The sequence below is a fragment of the Salmo trutta genome, unplaced genomic scaffold (genome assembly GCF_901001165.1).
Source record: "Salmo trutta unplaced genomic scaffold, fSalTru1.1, whole genome shotgun sequence".
NCBI classification, from domain to species: Eukaryota; Metazoa; Chordata; class Actinopteri; order Salmoniformes; family Salmonidae; genus Salmo; species Salmo trutta.
In genome coordinates, this window is record NW_021822811.1 from 1 (window position 1) to 21,535 (window position 21,535).

At 45.5% G+C, this 21,535-nt stretch overlaps 1 pseudogene; it reads right to left on the reverse strand.

Moving 5' to 3' along the window:
- Positions 1-6,878: 6,878 nt before the first annotated feature.
- Positions 6,879-21,400, reverse strand: LOC115184990 (tektin-4-like; annotated as a pseudogene).
- Positions 21,401-21,535: the final 135 nt, after the last annotated feature.

Sequence of the window (21,535 nt, forward strand, 5' to 3'; positions counted from 1 at the left end):
TTCCTAATCCCTCTCTCTCTCTCTCTGTCAATCATTCCTAATCTCTCTCTCTCTCTGTCAATCATTCCTAATCTCTCTCTCTCTCTCTCTCTCTCTCTCTCTCTCTCTCTCTCTCTGTCAATCATTCCTAATCTCTCTCTCTCTGTCAATCATTCCTAATCCCTCTCTCTCTCTCTGTCAATCATTCCTAATCCCTCTCTCTCTGTCAATCATTCCTAATCCCTCTCTCTCTGTCAATCATTCCTAATCTCTCTCTCTCTCTCTCTCTGTCAATCATTCCTAATCTCTCTCTCTCTGTCAATCATTCCTAATCCCTCTCTCTCTCTCTATCTGTCAATCATTCCTAATCTCTCTCTCTCTGTCAATCATTCCTACTCTCTCTCTCTTTCTGTCAATCATTCCTAATCCCTCTCTCCCTCTCTCTCTGTCAATCATTCCTAATCTCTCTCTCTGTCTCTCTGTCAATCATTCCTAATCTCTCTCTCTCTCTCTCTGTCAATCATTCCTAATCTCTCTCTCATTTTATCATGTATTCTAATCGACCCCCCTCTCTTTCTCATTTTGTCATTTAATATGTAGCGGCCCTCCACTGAGAGGACAAAAGATTCCACGCTGCTCGCCTTTCATTCCGAGTTTGATTATAAAACCATGAACGCATGCCGCCGGGAGGCGAGAGAATGTCGTCCGTTTGCCCATCCACCGAGGCGAGAGTGTGTGTTGCCCAGGATCAGAGACGGAGTTAAAAAACAGACAGATACCTTTCTTTTCTCAGAAGCCGTCACACGAAGACGCTTAGGTCTCTTTTAAAGGGATGCATGTTCATCTCCAAACGGATATTTGATTCGCGTACAATCTGACTGGAGCACAGAACTCTGAGAGGATACAGTACAGCGCTTCCATTCTTCTCTGATAGAACGAAGGCCTCTCTTACAAAACTGTTCTTCATCTTTGATGACAAGTTGGCAACAGGGATAGATGGAGAAACTGGAGTCTTACAGCAACATGTTTTTCTTTTGTTGAGATGTTCTTATCTAAAAGTTCTCAAGGGCACAACGGCAGGAGACGGCATCTAGGACAGGCCTGCTGAGACAGGAATCCAGCCGAGTATCAAGGCCCTGATGACATGGACCCGTATTCATAAAGTATCTGACAGTTTGAGTGCTGATCTAGAATCAGGTCACCCTGTCAAGGTCATCACATTCTTTATGATCTAAAAGCCTAAACTGATCCTAGATCAGCAGTCCTAGTCTAAGACGCTTGGTGAACACAGACCCTGAAAAGTAGTTGAAATGTAGCAGAGGACCTGCCAGGGTTGTGTATCAGAACAGACTCATATTGCCACGTCCTGGCCAGTATATAAGGTTAATTGTTTTGTAGTTTGGTCAGGACGTGGCAGAGGGTATTTGTTTTATGTGGTTCAGGGTGTTGTATGAGTTAGGAGGGCATTTGATTTAGTATTCCGGGGTTTTGGGCACTGGGTGAGTTTCATGAATTCTATGTTGAGTCTAGTGTGTCTGTTTCTATGTTTGGATTCATTGGGGTTGGGACTCTCAATTGAAGGCAGGTGTTGTCTATTTGCCTTTGATTGAGAGTCCCATATATGTGGGCGTGTTTGTCTTTTGTGGGAGATTGTTCTGTGCTTAACCTTATGCCTAGCCAGACTGTTTTGTTGTTCGTATTTCGTTTTGTTATTTTTGTATGTTCATTTTGAAAATAAATAAACGTCAAGATGAGCCTACACGTACCTGCTGAGTTTTGGTCCTCCTTCACCGACGACAACCGTGACACATATCTCCTCAGGTATTCTGTATCAGAACAGACACATATCTCCTCAGGTATTCTGTATCAGAACAGACTCATATCTCCTCAGGTATTCTGTATCAGAACAGACTCATATCTCCTCAGGTATTCTGTATCAGAACAGACACATATCTCCTCAGGTATTCTGTATCAGAACAGACTCATATCTCCTCAGGTATTCTGTATCAGAACAGACACATATCTCCTCAGGTATTCTGTATCAGAACAGACTCATATCTCCTCAGGTATTCTGTATCAGAACAGACTCATATCTCCTCAGGTATTGTGTATCAGAACAGACTCATATCTCCTCAGGTATTCTGTATCAGAACAGACACATATCTCCTCAGGTATTCTGTATCAGAACAGACTCATATCTCCTCAGGTATTCTGTATCAGAACAGACTCATATCGCCTCAGGTATTCTGTATCAGAACAGACTCATATCTCCTCAGGTATTCTGTATCAGAACAGACTCATATCTCCTCAGGTATTCTGTCACTGTGTTTGTGTTAGCTTCCCAACTTTACATTTCTACATCAGACATGCACAAAGTCATGCTAATCTTTAACTTACAGAGAAACCTTTAAACTCAAGTCACACACACACACACACACACACACACTCACCTGAGAGGCAGACACAAGCGCGTACGTACACATAAACACACACACTCACCTGAGAGGCAGACACAAGCGCGTACGTACACATAAACACACACACACACTCACCTGAGAGGCAGACACAAGCGCGTACGTGCACGTAAACATACGCACACACAACAGCCAGTGTAAGCAACAGAAAGAGAAGAGAGGATGATAGACAGGGACAGATCTGTGAGGAAGGGGAGGAGGAGGAGGGAGAGGAGAGGCAGGAGAGAGAGGAAGAAAAGAGGAGGCAGGAGAGAGGGAAAAAAGAGGAGGCAGGAGAGAGAGGAGGAGAGGGTGTTAATTTCCTCACTGACAGAAATATTACACACAGATTAAAAACATCTGGGCATTGTCCTCTTTTGACACACATCCCATCCATCCTAACACATCCTATTGTCTTAGATGAGGTCTACGTGAGGGTGTCAGTGGTAATCAGCGGATGTCTGATGATTTGCATAGTATTTTCTCAGCTTGATATTGTGAGATGGATGCACACACATGGTACACACAACACAACACACACACACACACACACACACACACACACACACACACACACACACACACACACACACACACACACACACACTGATGGTCTCTGTTGAATTGATAGTTCTCTACTGCCATCATGTGGTCAGAGTTAGGTACTGGGTCAGACCAACTGGCTAGTTCAGGGGTAGACCACTTAGGCCCAGAGTTAGGTACTGGGTCAGACCAACTGGCTAGTTCAGGGTAGACCACTTAGGACCAGAGTTAGGTACTGGGTCAGACCAACTGGCTAGTTCAGGGTAGACCACTTAGGCCCAGAGTTAGGTACTGGGTCAGACCAACTGGCTAGTTCAGGGTAGACCACTTAGGCCCAGAGTTAGGTACTGGGTCAGACCAACTGGCTAGTTCAGGGGTAGACCACTTAGGCCCAGAGTTAGGTACTGGGTCAGACCAACTGGCTAGTTCAGGGGTAGACCACTTAGGCCCAGAGTTAGGTACTGGGTCAGACCAACTGGCTAGTTCAGGGTAGACCACTTAGGCCCAGAGTTAGGTACTGGGTCAGACCAACTGGCTAGTTCAGGGTAGACCACTTAGGACCAGAGTTAGGTACTGGGTCAGACCAACTGGCTAGTTCAGGGGTAGACCACTTAAGCCCAGAGTTAGGTACTGGGTCAGACCAACTGGCTAGTTCAGGGTAGACCACTTAGGCCCAGAGTTAGGTACTGGGTCAGACCAACTGGCTAGTTCAGGGTAGACCACTTAAGACCAGAGTTAGGTACTGGGTCAGACCAACTGGCTAGTTCAGGGGTAGACCACTTAGGCCCAGAGTTAGGTACTGGGTCAGACCAACTGGCTAGTTCAGGGGTAGACCACTTAAGACCAGAGTTAAGTACTGGGTCAGACCAACTGGCTAGTTCAGGGTAGACCACTTAGGCCCAGAGTTAGGTACTGGGTCAGACCAACTGGCTAGTTCAGGGTAGACCACTTAGGCCCAGAGTTAGGTACTAGAGCACGATTACTCAACTGCTTCACTTTCAAAGTGTTCAAAAAATAGTTTCATTCATTGTTTCTCAGACAGCGGCCATTTTGCTCTGACCCTTCCTAATACCATGACCGAACACTTAAAGTGACAGTGATCGTTTGGACCATTCAACAGAATTTCAACAAGGGTCTTACACGTTCAATGTATTATTGTTTATAACCGAGGAATACATGCACAAGCTTTCTTTCAGTTTCCCTTCATTTCACATTTAATGTAGAGACGTTACACCAAATTGCACCCTATTCCCTATATAGTGCACTACCTTTAACCAGAGCCCTATTCTCTATATGGTGCACTTATTTTAACCAGAGCCCTATTCCCTATATAGTGCACTACCTTTAACCAGAGCCCTATTCTCTATATAGTGCACTTATTTTAACCAGAGCCTTATGGGAATAGTGTGCCAGTTGGGATACAGACCCAGGAAGATGTTCCCTTCCCTCTGTCCTCATTCACAGATCTGATAGGACTGGACGTGCGAAAGCAAGATGGCAGAAATTAGACCTCTTCCTGGAGATCTACCATCCTGTAGGTTTTCAGTCCAACCCTCTTCCTGGAGATCTACCATCCTGTAGGTTTTCAGTCCTACCCTCTTCCTGGAGATCTACCATCCTGTAGGTTTTCAGTCCAACCCTCTTCCTGGAGATCTACCATCCTGTAGGTTTTCAGTCCTACCCTCTTCCTGGAGATCTACCATCCTGTAGGTTTTCAGTCCAACCCTCTTCCTGGAGATCTACCATCCTGTAGGTTTTCAGTCCTACCCTCTTCCTGGAGATCTACCATCCTGTAGGTTTTCAGTCCAACCCTCTTCCTGGAGATCTACCATCCTGTAGGTTTTCAGTCCAACCCTCTTCCTGGAGATCTACCATCCTGTAGGTTTCAGTCCAACCCTCTTCCTGGAGATCTACCATCCTGTAGGTTTTCAGTCCAACCCTCTTCCTGGAGATCTACCATCCTGTAGGTTTTCAGTCCAACCCTCTTCCTGGAGATCTACCATCCTGTAGGTTTTCAGTCCAACCCTCTTCCTGGAGATCTACCATCCTGTAGGTTTTCAGTCCAACCCTCTTCCTGGAGATCTATCTTATCTTCTCACCAAGACCTGAACTAGCTGAATCAGGTACTGTATGTTAGATTAAGGTTGGAGTGTAAACCTACAGGACAGAGGATCTGTAGGAACAGGGTTGGAGTGTAAACCTACAGGACAGTAGATCTGTAGGAACAGGGTTGGAGTGTAAACCTACAGGACAGTTGATCTGTAGGAACAGGGTTGGAGTGTAAACCTACAGCTGATCTGTAGGAACAGGGTTGGAGTGTAAACCCACAGGACAGTAGATCTGTAGGAACAGGGTTGGAGTGTAAACCTACAGGACAGTTGATCTGTAGGAACAGGGTTGGAGTGTAAACCTACAGTTGATCTGTAGGAACAGGGTTGGAGTGTAAACCTACAGGACAGTAGATCTGTAGGAACAGGGTTGGAGTGTAAACCTACAGGACAGTAGATCTGTAGGAACAGGGTTGGAGTGTAAACCTACAGGACAGCTGATCTGTAGGAACAGGGTTGGAGTGTAAACCTACAGGACAGTTGATCTGTAGGAACAGGGTTGGAGTGTAAACCTACAGGACAGAGGATCTGTAGGAACAGGGTTGGAGTGTAAACCCACAGGACAGTTGATCTGTAGGAACAGGGTTGGAGTGTAAACCTACAGTTGATCTGTAGGAACAGGGTTGGAGTGTAAACCTACAGGACAGAGGATCTGTAGGAACAGGGTTGGAGTGTAAACCTACAGTTGATCTGTAGGAACAGGGTTGGAGTGTAAACCTACAGGACAGCTGATCTGTAGGAACAGGGTTGGAGTGTAAACCTACAGGACAGTAGATCTGTAGGAACAGGGTTGGAGTGTAAACCTACAGGACAGCTGATCTGTAGGAACAGGGTTGGAGTGTAAACCTACAGGACAGAGGATCTGTAGGAACAGGGTTGGAGTGTAAACCCACAGGACAGTTGATCTGTAGGAACAGGGTTGGAGTGTAAACCTACAGTTGATCTGTAGGAACAGGGTTGGAGTGTAAACCTACAGGACAGTTGATCTGTAGGAACAGGGTTGGAGTGTAAACCTACAGGACAGTAGATCTGTAGGAACAGGGTTGGAGTGTAAACCTACAGGACAGTTGATCTGTAGGAACAGGGTTGGAGTGTAAACCTACAGGACAGAGGATCTGTAGGAACAGGGTTGGAGTGTAAACCTACAGGACAGCTGATCTGTAGGAACAGGGTTGGAGTGTAAACCTACAGGACAGAGGATCTGTAGGAACAGGGTTGGAGTGTAAACCCACAGGACAGTTGATCTGTAGGAACAGGGTTGGAGTGTAAACCTACAGGACAGCTGATCTGTAGGAACAGGGTTGGAGTGTAAACCTACAGGACAGCTGATCTGTAGGAACAGGGTTGGAGTGTAAACCTACAGGACAGTTGATCTGTAGGAACAGGGTTGGAGTGTAAACCTACAGTTGATCTGTAGGAACAGGGTTGGAGTGTAAACCTACAGGACAGTTGATCTGTAGGAACAGGGTTGGAGTGTAAACCCACAGGACAGAGGATCTGTAGGAACAGGGTTGGAGTGTAAACCTACAGGACAGTAGATCTGTAGGAACAGGGTTGGAGTGTAAACCTACAGGACAGTAGATCTGTAGGAACAGGGTTGGAGTGTAAACCCACAGGACAGCTGATCTGTAGGAACAGGGTTGGAGTGTAAACCCACAGGACAGCTGATCTGTAGGAAGAAGTTTGGGTTGCCCTGGGTTACATCTACCAGTTGTGTCAGATACATGAAGGGGAGTGATCGAGGGCAGAGGGAAGGGAGTATCTTACTGCTTTAGTGTACACTCTTAGACTAGTGTCTAGTGATCAGTCAGCTGTGACAGACAAGCCTTTATTGATTCACACAACACAACTGGAAACACCAAGCAAATGCACACAATGTTGCACTAGTCACTAATACAGACTTGATCACACACACACACACACACACACACACACACACACACACAACACACACACACACACACACACACACACACACACACACACACCACACACACACACACACACACACACACACACACACGTCTCCATATCCCCCTGTCTCTCTCTCTCTTCAGTACCCAGACAGGGCTATGAAGGTGGGGTAGCGTGTGCGGTGGGACATGCACTTGTCCCTGTCGATGAGCAGGCTGTGGGTCTTACAGCCAATGTCCTTCTCCAGCACCATGCGGGACTCCTCCAGGTGGGACAGGGAGCTCCGCGCTGCAGACAGCTGCTGCTGCAGGGACGACATGGTCTGGGAGATCTGACCTACCTCACCCACCAGGCTGGAGACAGAGAGAGAGAGAGAGAGAGGAGGGGGGAGAGGGAGCAAGAGAGCGCGAGAGAGGAGAGAGGGAGGGGAAGAGAGACCGAAAGAGAGAGAGAGAGAGGAAGGAGAGGAGCTTGTCAGACCAGTGTAGGTGTTTGTGAAAGATGGGAGAGAGAGTGTGATAGACATAGGTTTGAGTGTGTGTTTGGTTGTGTGTTTGTGTGCATGTCCGTGTGAGTGCTTACTGGCTTGCGTGCCTGCGTGTGTGTGTGTGCGTGCGTGCGTGCGTACCTGAATTGTGGGGTGTCCCTACAGAGCTCCATGTGGGGTCTGTGTGAGCGTTGGTGCAGCCTGGACTGAGCCACTCTCAGAGGGGCCTCTTTATCATACAGAGCCTGCTGAAGAGACACAATGTTCCTCTCCTGGGCCCCGATCTGATCCAGGATCTACACACACACACGTATGAAACACATACACACGTATCAAATACAAACACACACACACACACACACACACACACACACACACACACACACACACACACACACACACACACAGTGTTGAGTTTCGGTGCAGCATTCTCTGCATTCCAGCCTCAGCTGGATAACCCTTAGGGGGGTGGATAAATACAGTGCATTCGGAAAGTATTCAGACCCCTTGACTTCCACATTTTGTTACGTTACAGCCTTTTTCTAAAATAGATGAAATAAAAATAAATCCTCATCAATGTACACACAATACTCCATAATGACATCACAATACCCCATAATGACATCACAATACTCCATAATGACATCACAATACCCCATAATGACATCACAATACCCCATAATGACATCACAATACCCCATAATGACATCACAATACCCCATAATGACATCACAATACCCCATAATGACATCACAATACCCCATAATGACATCACAATACCCCATAATGACAAAACAAAAACTGTTTTTTTTTACATTTTTGCAAATTTATACAAAGAAAAAAGAAATATCACATTTACATAAGTATTCAGACTCTCCACTCAGTACTTTGTTGAAGCACCTTTGGCAGTGATTACAGCCTTGAGTCTTCTTGGGTATGATGCTACAAGCTTGGCACACCTGTATTTGGGGAGTTTCACCCATTCTTCTCTGCAGATCCTCTCAAGCTGTCAGGTTGGATGAGGAGTGGCTCTGTCAGGTTGGATGAGGAGTGTTGCTGCACAGATATTTTCAGGTCTCTCCAGAGATCTTAGATCGGGTTCAAGTCCGGGCTCTGGCTGGGCCACACAAGGACATTCAGAGACTTGTCCCGAAGCCACTCCTGCGTTGTCTTGGCTGTGTGCTTAGGGTCGTTGTCCTGTTGGAAGCTGAACCTTCGCCCCAGTCTGAGATCCTGAGCGCCCTGGAGCAGGTTTTCATCAAGGATCTCTCTGTACTTTGCTATGTTCATCTTTCTCTCGATCCTGACTATTCTCCCAGTCCCTGCCGCTGAAAAACATCCCCACAGCATGATGCTGCCACCACCATGCTTCACCGTAGGGATGGTGCCAGGTTTCCTCCAGACGTGACGCTTAACATTCAAGCCAAAGAGTTCAATCTTGGTTTCATCAGACCTGTTTTCACTTTGTCATTATGGGGTATTGTGTGTAGATTGAGGAGGATAAAAAAAACAATTGTATCCATTTTAGAATAAGGCTGTAACGTAACAACATGTGGAAAAAGTGAAGGGGTCTGAATACTTTCCGAAGGTGCTGAATGTCATGAAAACCTTCAGGTCTTCTTCAGATAAAGACATTCCCTTTGCCTGCTGGGTAGGCGCCAATTTTTGTATGTTTTGTTTAATTAGAGGAAGGGTTGAGTTTTGGCTATTGAAACAACACACACACACACCACCTCCACCAACCCCAACACACCTGAGTGAGGTGCAGTTGTAGCTGTGTCTTGGCCTCAGTGAGCTGCAGACAGCGCTGGCTGAAGGCCTGGTCAACATTAGAGCACCCTCGGGCCCTCAGCCGTCTCCTGTAGGACCCTCTCCACCAGCAGCCTGAGCTCCACACTGGCCTGCTCCTCCCGCTGCGCCACAGACAGGTTGTCCTGGGTGAAAGACACCCACGCATCACGATTACACAGCCTGGGAGAGAGGAGGGAGATGTTAACACACTATTAATACACACACACACCCATGCACACACCAACGCAGGGGAGGGAGGGAGATACTAATACACACACACACACACACACGGGACCAGCCTGGTGAGAGTACAGTGACCAGAAGAGAAACCACTACAGTCCAAAGAGGACGGGTCCAGCCTGGTGAGAGTACAGTGACCAGAAGAGAAACCACTACAGTCCAAAGAGGACGGGTCCAGCCTGGTGAGAGTACAGTGAGCGGGACCAGACCCATGCTCTGCAGTCTACCATGAGAGACCTAGAGGACAACCATTCCCTTAGAGAGAAGCACCAGGGTCTCAGAGAGGAGGAGCACCAGGGTCTCAGAGAGGAGGAGCACCAGGGTCTCAGAGAGGAGGAGCACCAGGGTCTCAGAGAGGAGGAGCACCAGGGTCTCAGAGAGGAGGAGCACCAGGGTCTCAGAGAGGAGGAGCACAGACTGAGAGACAAGGAGAAGCAGAACCAGACACTCGGGTAGGAGAAGAAGGTCCTCAAAAATCTAAATCAAATCCAGTGCAGAATACAACAGGTGTAGACCTCAGGGAGGTGTGATTCAGGGATGTGATCATGGTAAAACAGCAGAATACGTCCTACAGGAAATGAGGTGTGATTCAGGGATGTGATCATGGTAAAACAGCAGAATACGTACTACAGGAAATGAGGTGTGATTCAGGGATGTGATCATGGTAAAACAGCAGAATACGTCCTACAGGAAATGAGGTGTGATTCAGGGATGTGATCATGGTAAAACAGCAGAATACGTCCTACAGGAAATGAGGTGTGATTCAGGGATGTGATCATGGTAAAACAGCAGAATACGTCCTGACAGGAAATGAGGTGTGATTCAGGGATGTGATCATGGTAAAACAGCAGAATACGTCCTACAGGAAATGAGGTGTGATTCAGGGATGTGATCATGGTAAAACAGCAGAATACGTCCTACAGGAAATGAGGTGTGATTCAGGGATGTGATCATGGTAAAACAGCAGAATACGTACTACAGGAAATGGAGGTGTGATTCAGGGATGTGATCATGGTAAAACAGCAGAATACGTCCTACAGGAAATGAGGTGTGATTCAGGGATGTGATCATGGTAAAACAGCAGAATACGTCCTACAGGAAATGAGGTTGTGATTCAGGGATGTGATCATGGTAAAACAGGTAGAATACGTCCTACAGGAAATGAGGTGTGATTCAGGGATGTGATCATGGTAAACAGCAGAATACGTCCTACAGGAAATGAGGTGTGATTCAGGGATGTGATCATGGTAAAACAGCAGAATACGTCCTACAGGAAATGAGGGTGTGATTCAGGGATGTTGATCATGGTAAAACAGCAGAATACGTCCTACAGGAAATGAGGTTGTGATTCAGGGATGTGATCATGGTAAAACAGCAGAATACGTCCTACAGGAAATGAGGTGTGATTCAGGGATGTGATCATGGTAAAACAGCAGATACGTCCTACAGGAATGAGGTGTGATTCAGGGATGTGATCATGGTAAAACAGCAGAATACGTCCTACTGGAAATGAGGTGTGATTCAGGGATGTGATCATGGTAAAACAGCAGAATACGTCCTACAGGAAATGAGGTGTGATTCAGGGATGTGATCATGGTAAAACAGTAGAATACGTCCTACAGGAAATGAGGTGTGATTCAGGGATGTGATCATGGTAAAACAGTAGAATACGTCCTACAGGAAATGAGGTGTGATTCAGGGATGTGATCATGGTAAAACAGCAGAATACGTCCTACTGGAAATGAGGTGTGATTCAGGGATGTGATCATGGTAAACAGCAGAATACGTCCTACAGGAAATGAGGTGTGATTCAGGGATGTGATCATGGTAAAACAGCAGAATACGTCCTACAGGAAATGAGGTGTGATTCAGGGATGTGATCATGGTAAAACAGCAGAATACGTCCTACAGGAAATGAGGTGTGATTCAGGGATGTGATCATGGTAAAACAGCAGAATACGTCCTACAGGAAATGAGGTGTGATTCAGGGATGTGATCATGGTAAAACACGCAGAATACGTCCTACAGGAAATGAGGTGTGATTCAGGGATGTGATCATGGTAAAACAGCAGAATACGTCCTACAGGAAATGAGGTGTGATTCAGGGATGTGATCATGGTAAAACAGCAGAATACGTCCTACTGGAAATGAGGTGTGATTCAGGGATGTGATCATGGTAAAACAGCAGAATACGTCCTACAGGAAATGAGGTGTGATTCAGGGATGTGATCATGGTAAAACAGTAGAATACGTCCTACAGGAAATGAGGTGTGATTCAGGGATGTGATCATGGTAAAACAGTAGAATACGTCCTACAGGAAATGAGGTGTGATTCAGGGATGTGATCATGGTAAAACAGCAGAATACGTCCTACTGGAAATGAGGTGTGATTCAGGGATGTGATCATGGTAAAACAGCAGAATACGTCCTACAGGAAATGAGGTGTGATTCAGGGATGTGATCATGGTAAAACAGTAGAATACGTCCTACTGGAAATGTACCTGGTAAAAATGTGTAACCGTGGTAACACAATAATGTCATTGTGAGAAGACTTCACTTGTGACATTTAAAAAAACGCATTCTACTCCGTCTTTGCTTTCACAAGATCAGTTTTTAGTTCCTGAATACATTGAGTTACATTTAGTTATCAAGTCATTTCACATGCTAAGGAACATGTTAGAATTGCAAATAGATTGTGTTAAATTTGTGTGAAATATAGGACAAATTAAAAAAGGACATATTTGTACTTAATTATGTCAAGAATTGTATGAACTGATACATGGAATAAAATATTTATTTAAAAAAGAAAGAGAGTGTGTGTAGGTGTGGGTGTGTATAATACAGCTACTCACTGGTCCTGTAGGTTGTCTGAGTTGGGGTGGTACTGTGTGTATAATACAGCTACTCACTGGTCCTGTAGGTTGTCTGAGTTGGGGTGGTACTGTGTGTATAATACAGCTACTCACTGGTCCTGTAGGTTGTCTGAGTTGGGGTGGTACTGTGTGTATAATACAGCTACTCACTGGTCCTGTAGGTTGTCTGAGTTGGGGTGGTACTGTGTGTATAATTACAGCTACTCACTGGTCCTGTAGGTTTGTCTGAGTTGGGGTGGTACTGTGTGTATAATACAGCTACTCACTGGTCCTGTAGGTTGTCTGAGTTGGGGTGGTACTGTGTGTATAATACAGCTACTCACTGGTCCTGTAGGTTGTCTGAGTTGGGGTGGTACTGTGTGTATAATACAGCTACTCACTGGTCCTGTAGGTTGTCTTGTGAGTTGGGGTGTACTGTGTGTATAATACAGCTACTCACTGGTCCTGTAGGTTGTCTGAGTTGGGGTGGTACGCTGTGTATAATAACAGCTACTCACTGGTCCTGTAGGTTGTCTGAGTTGGGGTGGTACTGTGTGTATAATACAGCTACTCACTGGTCCTGTAGGTTGTCTGAGTTGGGGTGGTACTGTGTGTATAAATACAGCTACTCACTGGTCCTGTAGGTTGTCTGAGTTGGGGTGGTACTGTGTGTATAATACAGCTACTCTCTGTCCTGTAGGTTGTCTGAGTTGGGGTGGTACTGTGTGTATAATACAGCTACTCACTGGTCCTGTAGGTTGTCTGAGTTGGGGTGGTACTGTGGTGTATAATACAGCTACTCACTGGTCCTGTAGGTTGTCTGAGTTGGAGTGGTACTGTGTGTATAATACAGCTACTCACTGGTCCTGTAGGTTGTCTGAGTTGGGGTGGTACTGTGTGTATAATACAGCTACTCACTGGTCCTGTAGGTTGTCTGAGTTGGAGTGTACTGTGTGTATATACAGCTACTCACTGGTCCTGTAGGTTGTCTGAGTTGGAGTGGTACTGTGTGTATAATACAGCTACTCACTGGTCCTGTAGGTTGTCTGAGTTGGAGTGGTACTGTGTGTATAATACAGCTACTCACTGGTCCTGTAGGTTGTCTGAGTTGGAGTGGTACTGTGTGTATAATACAGCTACTCACTGGTCCTGTAGGTTGTCTGAGTTGGGGTGGTACTGTGTGTATAATACAGCTACTCACTGGTCCTGTAGGTTGTCTGAGTTGGAGTGGTACTGTGTGTATAATACAGCTACTCACTGGTCCTGTAGGTTGTCTGAGTTGGGGTGGTACTGTGTGTATAATACAGCTACTCACTGGTCCTGTAGGTTGTCTGAGTTGGAGTGGTACTGTGTGTATAATACAGCTACTCACTGGTCCTGTAGGTTGTCTGAGTTGGGGTGGTACTGTGTGTATAATACAGCTACTCACTGGTCCTGTAGGTTGTCTGAGTTGGGGTGGTACTGTGTGTATAATACAGCTACTCACTGGTCCTGTAGGTTGTCTGAGTTGGGGTGGTACTGTGTGTCAGTACTCATGTTGTTGTAGCGACCACACTGGTCATCCAGACTGTAGGCCTGGTACTTATCAGACCAGTCCAGCTCCAGAGTCTGCTTGGCATCTCTGTTACACCTGATACACACACACACACAATAGGAGACAGTAAGGGGCAGAAAGCCAGTGTGAGGGTCTGATGAGGGTCTGGTAGGGAGTGAAAAGCTGAAGTGAGGATAGGCATGTGATTAACTGTTCAGCAGTATAATAGTCATGTGTTTAACTGTTCAGCAGTATAATAGTCATGTGTTTAACTGTTCAGCAGTATAATAGTCATGTGATTAACTGTTCAGCAGTATAATAGCCATGTGTTTAACTGTTCAGCAGTATAATAGCTATGTGTTTAACTGTTCAGCAGTATAATAGCCATGTGATTAACTGTTCAGCAGTCTAATAGCCATGTGATTAACTGTTCAGCAGTATAATAGTCATGTGATTAACTGTTCAGCAGTATAATAGCCATGTGTTTAACTGTTCAGCAGTATAATAGTCATGTAATTAACTGTTCAGCAGTATAATAGTCATGTGATTAACTGTTCAGCAGTATAATAGTCATGTGATTAACTGTTCAGCAGTATAATTGTCAGGTGATTAACTGTTCAGCAGTATAATAGTCATGTGATTAACTGTTCAGCAGTATAATAGTCATGTGATTATATGTTCAGCAGTATAATAGCCATGTGATTAACTGTTCAGCAGTATAATAGCCATGTGATTAACTGTTCAGCAGTCTAATAGCCATGTGATTAACTGTTCAGCAGTATAATAGTCATGTGATTAACTGTTCAGCAGTATAATAGCCATGTGTTTAACTGTTCAGCAGTCTAATAGCCATGTGATTAACTGTTCAGCAGTATAATAGTCATGTGATTAACTGTTCAGCAGTATAATAGCCATGTGTTTAACTGTTCAGCAGTATAATAGCCATGTGTTTAACTGTTCAGCAGTATAATAGCCATGTGATTAACTGTTCAGCAGTATAATAGCCATGTCTTTAACTGTTCAACAGTCTAATAGCTTTGGGGTAGAAGCTGTTCAGGAGCCTTTTGGTCCGAGACTTGGCGCCCCGGTACTGCTTGCCATGCGGTAGCAGAGAGAACAGTCTATGACTAGATTGGCTGGAGTCTTTGACAACTTTTAGGGCCTTCCTCTGACACCGCCTGGTATAGAGGTCCTGGATGGCAGGGAGCTTGGCCCCAGTGATGTACTGGGCCATTCGCACTACACTCTGTAGTGCCTAGCGGTCGGATGCCGTGCAGTTGCCATACCAAGCGGTGATGCAGGCAGTCAAGATGCTCTCAATGGTGCAGCTGTATAACTTTTTGAAGATCTGAGGACCCATGCCAAATCTTTTCAGCCTCCTGAGGGGGAAGAGACGTTGTCATGCCCTTTCCACCTCTGTGTTGGTGTGTTTGGACCATGATATGTCCCTAGTGATGTGAACACCGAGGAACTTGAAGCTCTCGACCGTCTCCACTACAGGATGTGGATTGTAGCGTGCTCGGCCCTCTGTTTCCTGTACTCCAGATCAGCTCCTTTGTTTTGTCCACGTTGAGGGAGAGGTAGTTGTCCTGGCACCACACTACCAGGTCTCTGACCTCCTCCCTATAGGCTGTCTCATCGTTGTCGGTGATCAGGCCTACCACCGTTGTATCGTCAGCAAACTTGATGATGGTGTTGGAGTCGTGTGTGGCCACGCAGTCGTGGGTGAACAGGGAGTACAGGAGGGGCCTTAGCAACACAGGGGACGTGAAATAAAGAATACATGTTTTGTATTTGCGCTGCGTTGCCAGGTTACCATTTTCCAAGGAAACACTGTGAGTAGCTGGACACGCGATAATGCCCCACTGTTCACAAGGAATTTTCAGGTAGGCTAAAAACAAATGATTGATGGATGAACACACACACACACACTTTTCAAATGTATTCACCTGAAAATAGGCTGTGTTGGGTGAATCTCAATGTTAGTAAAATAATGACACTTTTGCAGAAGACACGTTTCAGTTGAATGTATTCAGTTGTGTGACTGACCAGGTATCCCCTTTCCCTTTCTGTATCTCGGCCTCCTTGGTTTGTCTTTTGTATGGTTTGCATGGTTTGTGTGGTTTGCATGGTTTGTGTGGTTTGCATGGTTTGTGTGGTTTGTGTGGTTTGCATGGTTTGCATGGTTTGTGCGAATACCTACATGCTCCAGACAGTAGGGGGAGCCAGAAGACTAAAACTCAAAGGACACCTTGTTACCCATATCAAGGTCCTATTCATTAATACACACTGAGCAAAACTTAGACAAACAATATGCAATGGAAAACAAAAATGAACATTTCTTATTGGGCAACTTCAGGTAGTCCATCGCTGTTTGAGTCTAATTTCCTTTGTTTGGTGCCTAATGAATAGGCTGCCACCTAGCTCAGCTGTAGTCTTAATGAATAGGTTACAACCCAGCTCAGCTGTAGTCTTAATGAATAGGTTACAACCCAGCTCAGCTGTAGTCTTAATGAATAGGCTGCCACCCAGCTCAGCTGTAGTCTTAATGAATAGGTTACAACCCAGCTCAGCTGTAGTCTTAATGAATAGGTTACAACCCAGCTCAGCTGTAGTCTTAATGAATAGGTTACAACCCAGCTCAGCTGTAGTCTTAATGAATAGGTTACAACCCCAGCTCAGCTTGTAGTCTTAATGAATAGGTTAGCTGTAGTCTTAATGAATAGGTTACAACCCAGCTCAGCTGTAGTCTTAATGAATAGGTTACAACCCAGCTCAGTTGTAGTCTTAATGAATAGGTTACAACCCAGCTCAGCTGTAGTCTTAATGAATAGGCTGCCACCCAGCTCAGCTGTAGTCTTAATGAATAGGTTACAACCCAGCTCAGCTGTAGTCTTAATGAATAGGTTACAACCCAGCTCAGCTGTAGTCTTAATGAATAGGCTGCCACCCAGCTCAGCTGTAGTCTTAATGAATAGGTTACAACCCAGCTCAGCTGTAGTCTTAATGAATAGGTTACAACCCAGCTCAGCTGTAGTCTTAATGAATAGGCTGCCACCCAGCTCAGCTGTAGTCTTAATGAATAGGTTACAACCCAGCTCAGCTGTAGTCTTAATGAATAGGCTGCCACCCAGCTCAGCTGTAGTCTTAATGAATAGGTTACAACCCAGCTCAGCTGTAGTCTTAATGAATAGGTTACAACCCAGCTCAGCTGTAGTCTTAATGAATAGGTTACAACCCAGCTCAGCTGTAGTCTTAATGAATAGGCTGCCACCCAGCTCAGCTGTAGTCTTAAGAATAGGTTACAACCCAGCTCAGCTGTAGTCTTAATGAATAGGTTACAACCCAGCTCAGCTGTAGTCTTAATGAATAGGTTACAACCCAGCTCAGCTGTAGTCTTAATGAATAGGCTGCCACCCAGCTCAGCTGTAGTCTTAATGAATAGGCTGCCACCCAGCTCAGCTGTAGTCTTAATGAATAGGCTGCCACCCAGCTCAGCTGTAGTCTTAATGAATAGGTTACAACCCAGCTCAGCTGTAGTCTTAATGAATAGGTTACAACCCAGCTCAGCTGTAGTCTTAATGAATAGGCTGCCACCCAGCTCAGCTGTATTCTTAATGAATAGGCTGCCACCCAGCTCAGCTGTAGTCTTAATGAATAGGCTGCCACCCAGCTCAGCTGTAGTCTTAATGAATAGGCTGCCACCCAGCTCAGCTGTAGTCTTAATGAATAGGTTACAACCCAGCTCAGCTGTAGTCTTAATGAATAGGTTACAACCCAGCTCAGCTGTAGTCTTAATGAATAGGCTGCCACCCAGCTCAGCTGTAGTCTTAATGAATAGGTTACAACCCAGCTCAGCTGTAGTCTTAATGAATAGGCTGCCACCCAGCTCAGCTGTAGTCTTAATGAATAGGCTGCCACCCAGCTCAGCTGTAGTCTTAATGAATAGGTTACAACCCAGCTCAGCTGTAGTCTTAATGAATAGGTTACAACCCAGCTCAGCTGTAGTCTTAATGAATAGGTTACAATCCAGCTCAGCTGTAGTCTTATGAATAGGCTGCCACCCAGCTCAGCTGTAGTCTTAATGAATAGGTTACAACCCAGCTCAGCTGTAGTCTTAATGAATAGGCTGCCACCCAGCTCAGCTGTAGTCTTAATGAATAGGCTGCCACCCAGCTCAGCTGTAGTCTTAATGAATAGGTTACAACCCAGCTCAGCTGTAGTCTTAATGAATAGGCTGCCACCCAGCTCAGCTGTAGTCTTAATGAATAGGTTACAACCCAGCTCAGCTGTAGTCTTAATGAATAGGTTACAACCCAGCTCAGCTGTAGTCTAAATGAATAGGTTACAACCCAGCTCAGCTGTAGTCTTAATGAATAGGTTACAACCCAGCTCAGCTGTAGTCTTAATGAATAGGCTGCCACCCAGCTCAGCTGTAGTCTTAATGAATAGGCTGCCACCCAGCTCAGCTGTAGTCTTAATGAATAGGTTACAACCCAGCTCAGCTGTAGTCTTAATGAATAGGCTGCCACCCAGCTCAGCTGTAGTCTTAATGAATAGGCTGCCACCCAGCTCAGCTGTAGTCTTAATGAATAGGTTACAACCCAGCTCAGCTGTAGTCTTAATGAATAGGTTACAACCTAGCTCAGCTGTAGTCTTAATGAATAGGTTACAACCCAGCTCAGCTGTAGTCTTAATGAATAGGTTACAACCCAGCTCAGCTGTAGTCTTAATGAATAGGTTCAACCCAGCTCAGCTGTAGTCTTAATGAATAGGCTGCCCCCAGCTCAGCTGTAGTCTTAATGAATAGTTTACAACCCAGCTCAGCTGTAGTCTTAATGAATAGGTTACAACCCAGCTCAGCTGTAGTCTTAATGAATAGGCTGCCCCCAGCTCAGCTGTAGTCTTAATGAATAGGTTACAACCCAGCTCAGCTGTAGTCTTAATGAATAGGTTACAACCCAGCTCAGCTGTAGTCTTAATGAATAGGTTACAACCCAGCTCAGCTGTAGTCTTAATGAATAGGCTGCCACCCAGCTCAGCTGTAGTCTTAATGAATAGGCTGCCACCCAGCTCAGCTGTAGTCTTAATGAATAGGTTACAACCCAGCTCAGCTGTAGTCTTAATGAATAGGTTACAACCCAGCTCAGCTGTAGTCTTAATGAATAGGTTACAACCCAGCTCAGCTGTAGTCTTAATGAATAGGCTGCCACCCAGCTCAGCTGTAGTCTTAATGAATAGGTTTACAACCAGCATCAGCTGTAGTCTTAATGAATAGGTTACAACCCAGCTCAGCTGTAGTCTTAATGAATAGGCTGCCACCCAGCTCAGCTGTAGTCTTAATGAATAGGCTGCCACCCAGCTCAGCTGTAGTCTTAATGAATAGGCTGCCACCCAGCTCAGCTGTAGTCTTAATGAATAGGCTGCCACCCAGCTCAGCTGTAGTCTTAATGAATAGGTTACAACCCAGCTCAGCTGTAGTCTTAATGAATAGGCTGCCACCCAGCTCAGCTGTAGTCTTAATGAATAGGTTACAACCCAGCTCAGCTGTAGTCTTAATGAATAGGTTACAACCCAGCTCAGCTGTAGTCTTAATGAATAGGTTACAACCCAGCTCAGCTGTAGTCTTAATGAATAGGTTACAACCCAGCTCAGCTGTAGTCTTAATGAATAGGTTACAACCCAGCTCAGCTGTAGTCTTAATGAATAGGCTGCCACCCAGCTCAGCTGTAGTCTTAATGAATAGGTTACAACCCAGCTCAGCTGTAGTCTTAATGAATAGGCTGCCACCCAGCTCAGCTGTAGTCCTTTAGACCTTTCCTAGACTAATGTGTGGAAATGTGTGATTACACAATCAAATGAAAAGAGAGGATCTTATAAATAAACCACGTATGTAGTTACTGCTGATGCATCTAAAATATTCATGTTGGTTGAAATAAATGCGGGGAGATTGTGACACTAATTGTGACACTCACTTGATTTGATTGACAGCCTGACTCAGCGTTCTCTTCAACAGAGCCTGGATGGTCCTGACCAACTCCACCTCCTGCGGTACACAAACACAACCATCACCTTATTTTCAGATTGGTTTCTAGTGTAATAATGTCTAGTCAACATTTAGTAATGATACAAGTATTTAGGTGAACTAGAGCAAAGACAAGTCGATGTTATTGTTTTAATCACCTTAAGCAGCTCCTCCTCTACGCGGTCTTTAACCTGGTCGGGCCCCAGCCGCCGTTCCCGACAGGTTAGGTTATCCGTGGCAATGGCGAACGGGATCTCGGTGGCGTCCAGCGACTTCAACAGCCATCTCTTCTGCTGCAGGAGGAGGTCTGTCTCGGACACCAGCTTTTCGATGTGCCGCTGCAGCTCCGACTTCCAGAAGTGGATATCCTGTAGTCTCTCGTCCAGGTGCCGCGTCCCCTCAGCTTGGGTGTGCAGAGTCCCGGCCTCGGTCTCCTTATACAGTGTTTTGGACTCATGGCGAATCCTCTCGGCGTTGTTTTGGTCAGTAACGGCCTGGTGAAGGGTAGAGAAGTTATTGATGTGCCATTCCTCCGGGCTGTACTTGGATGAACGGTACCCCGCCGTAGCCAAGCCGGAGGAGGAATAGAAACCCTCCTTGAATGTGGCCTCTGCGTCTGTAGGCGTGAACGGATCGCCTGCTTGGGCAACTGACCTGCTGTCGAAATTATATCTGGGCACTAAAACTTCTGAAGACATTTTGTGGCGAATTGGTGATACCTGATTTTAAAAACACTGCGATCCGACACAGGATTGTAGTTAACGGAGTTGCAACAAAACAAGAGCCACACAGGGGAAGTGAAGAATCACTGTTTTTGTATATGCGCTGCGTTGCCAGGTGACCTGTTTCCAAGGAAACACTGTGTAACTGGACACGCGATAATGCCCCACGGTTCCAAATGAATTATCAGGTAACAACAAATGGTGCATGGAGGAACACACATACACATTTTTCAAATGTACTCATCTGAGAATAGGCCTATGTTAGGTGTGCTAACTCATTTTATATACCAATTTATATGTCCAAAAATGGATGTAGCAACTACGGATTGCCCCTTTAATTGATGAATAATAATTGTTTTAATAATGTCAATGATAACTTGAACGTTTAAGATGGCAGTGGCCCTGTTTTTTTTCAGAAACATAAATGCAGACACACGCACACCAGCATATCCACACCCCTCCAACTCTCCACTTTAAAACCCTTTAACCGAGTCATAGGTCTCTGGTCTATTGATGGGAATCAGTGTCTTCAGGGCTGTGTCCCAAATGACACCCTGTTCCCTAGATAGTGTACTACTTTTGACCCGTACTTATTGTCATTTGGGAAACACCCCTGGTGTGAGTGGAATTTCCTGTTTCACTGGGCTTTGCCACACAGTGATGATGCAATTACACTGGAACTAGTGATTGACCAATGGGAGTAGTTATTTTCCATCAGGCTTGTGTTCACTATTCAGTCATTTAAGATAATGTTTTCCCATCTGCCTCACATCTGTGTGCATTCTCTCTCTCTCTCTCTCTCTCTCTCTCCCTCTCTCTCTCTCTCTCTCCTCCCTCTCCTCTCTCTCCTCTCTCCCTCCTCTCTCTCCTCTCTCTCTCTCCTCGCT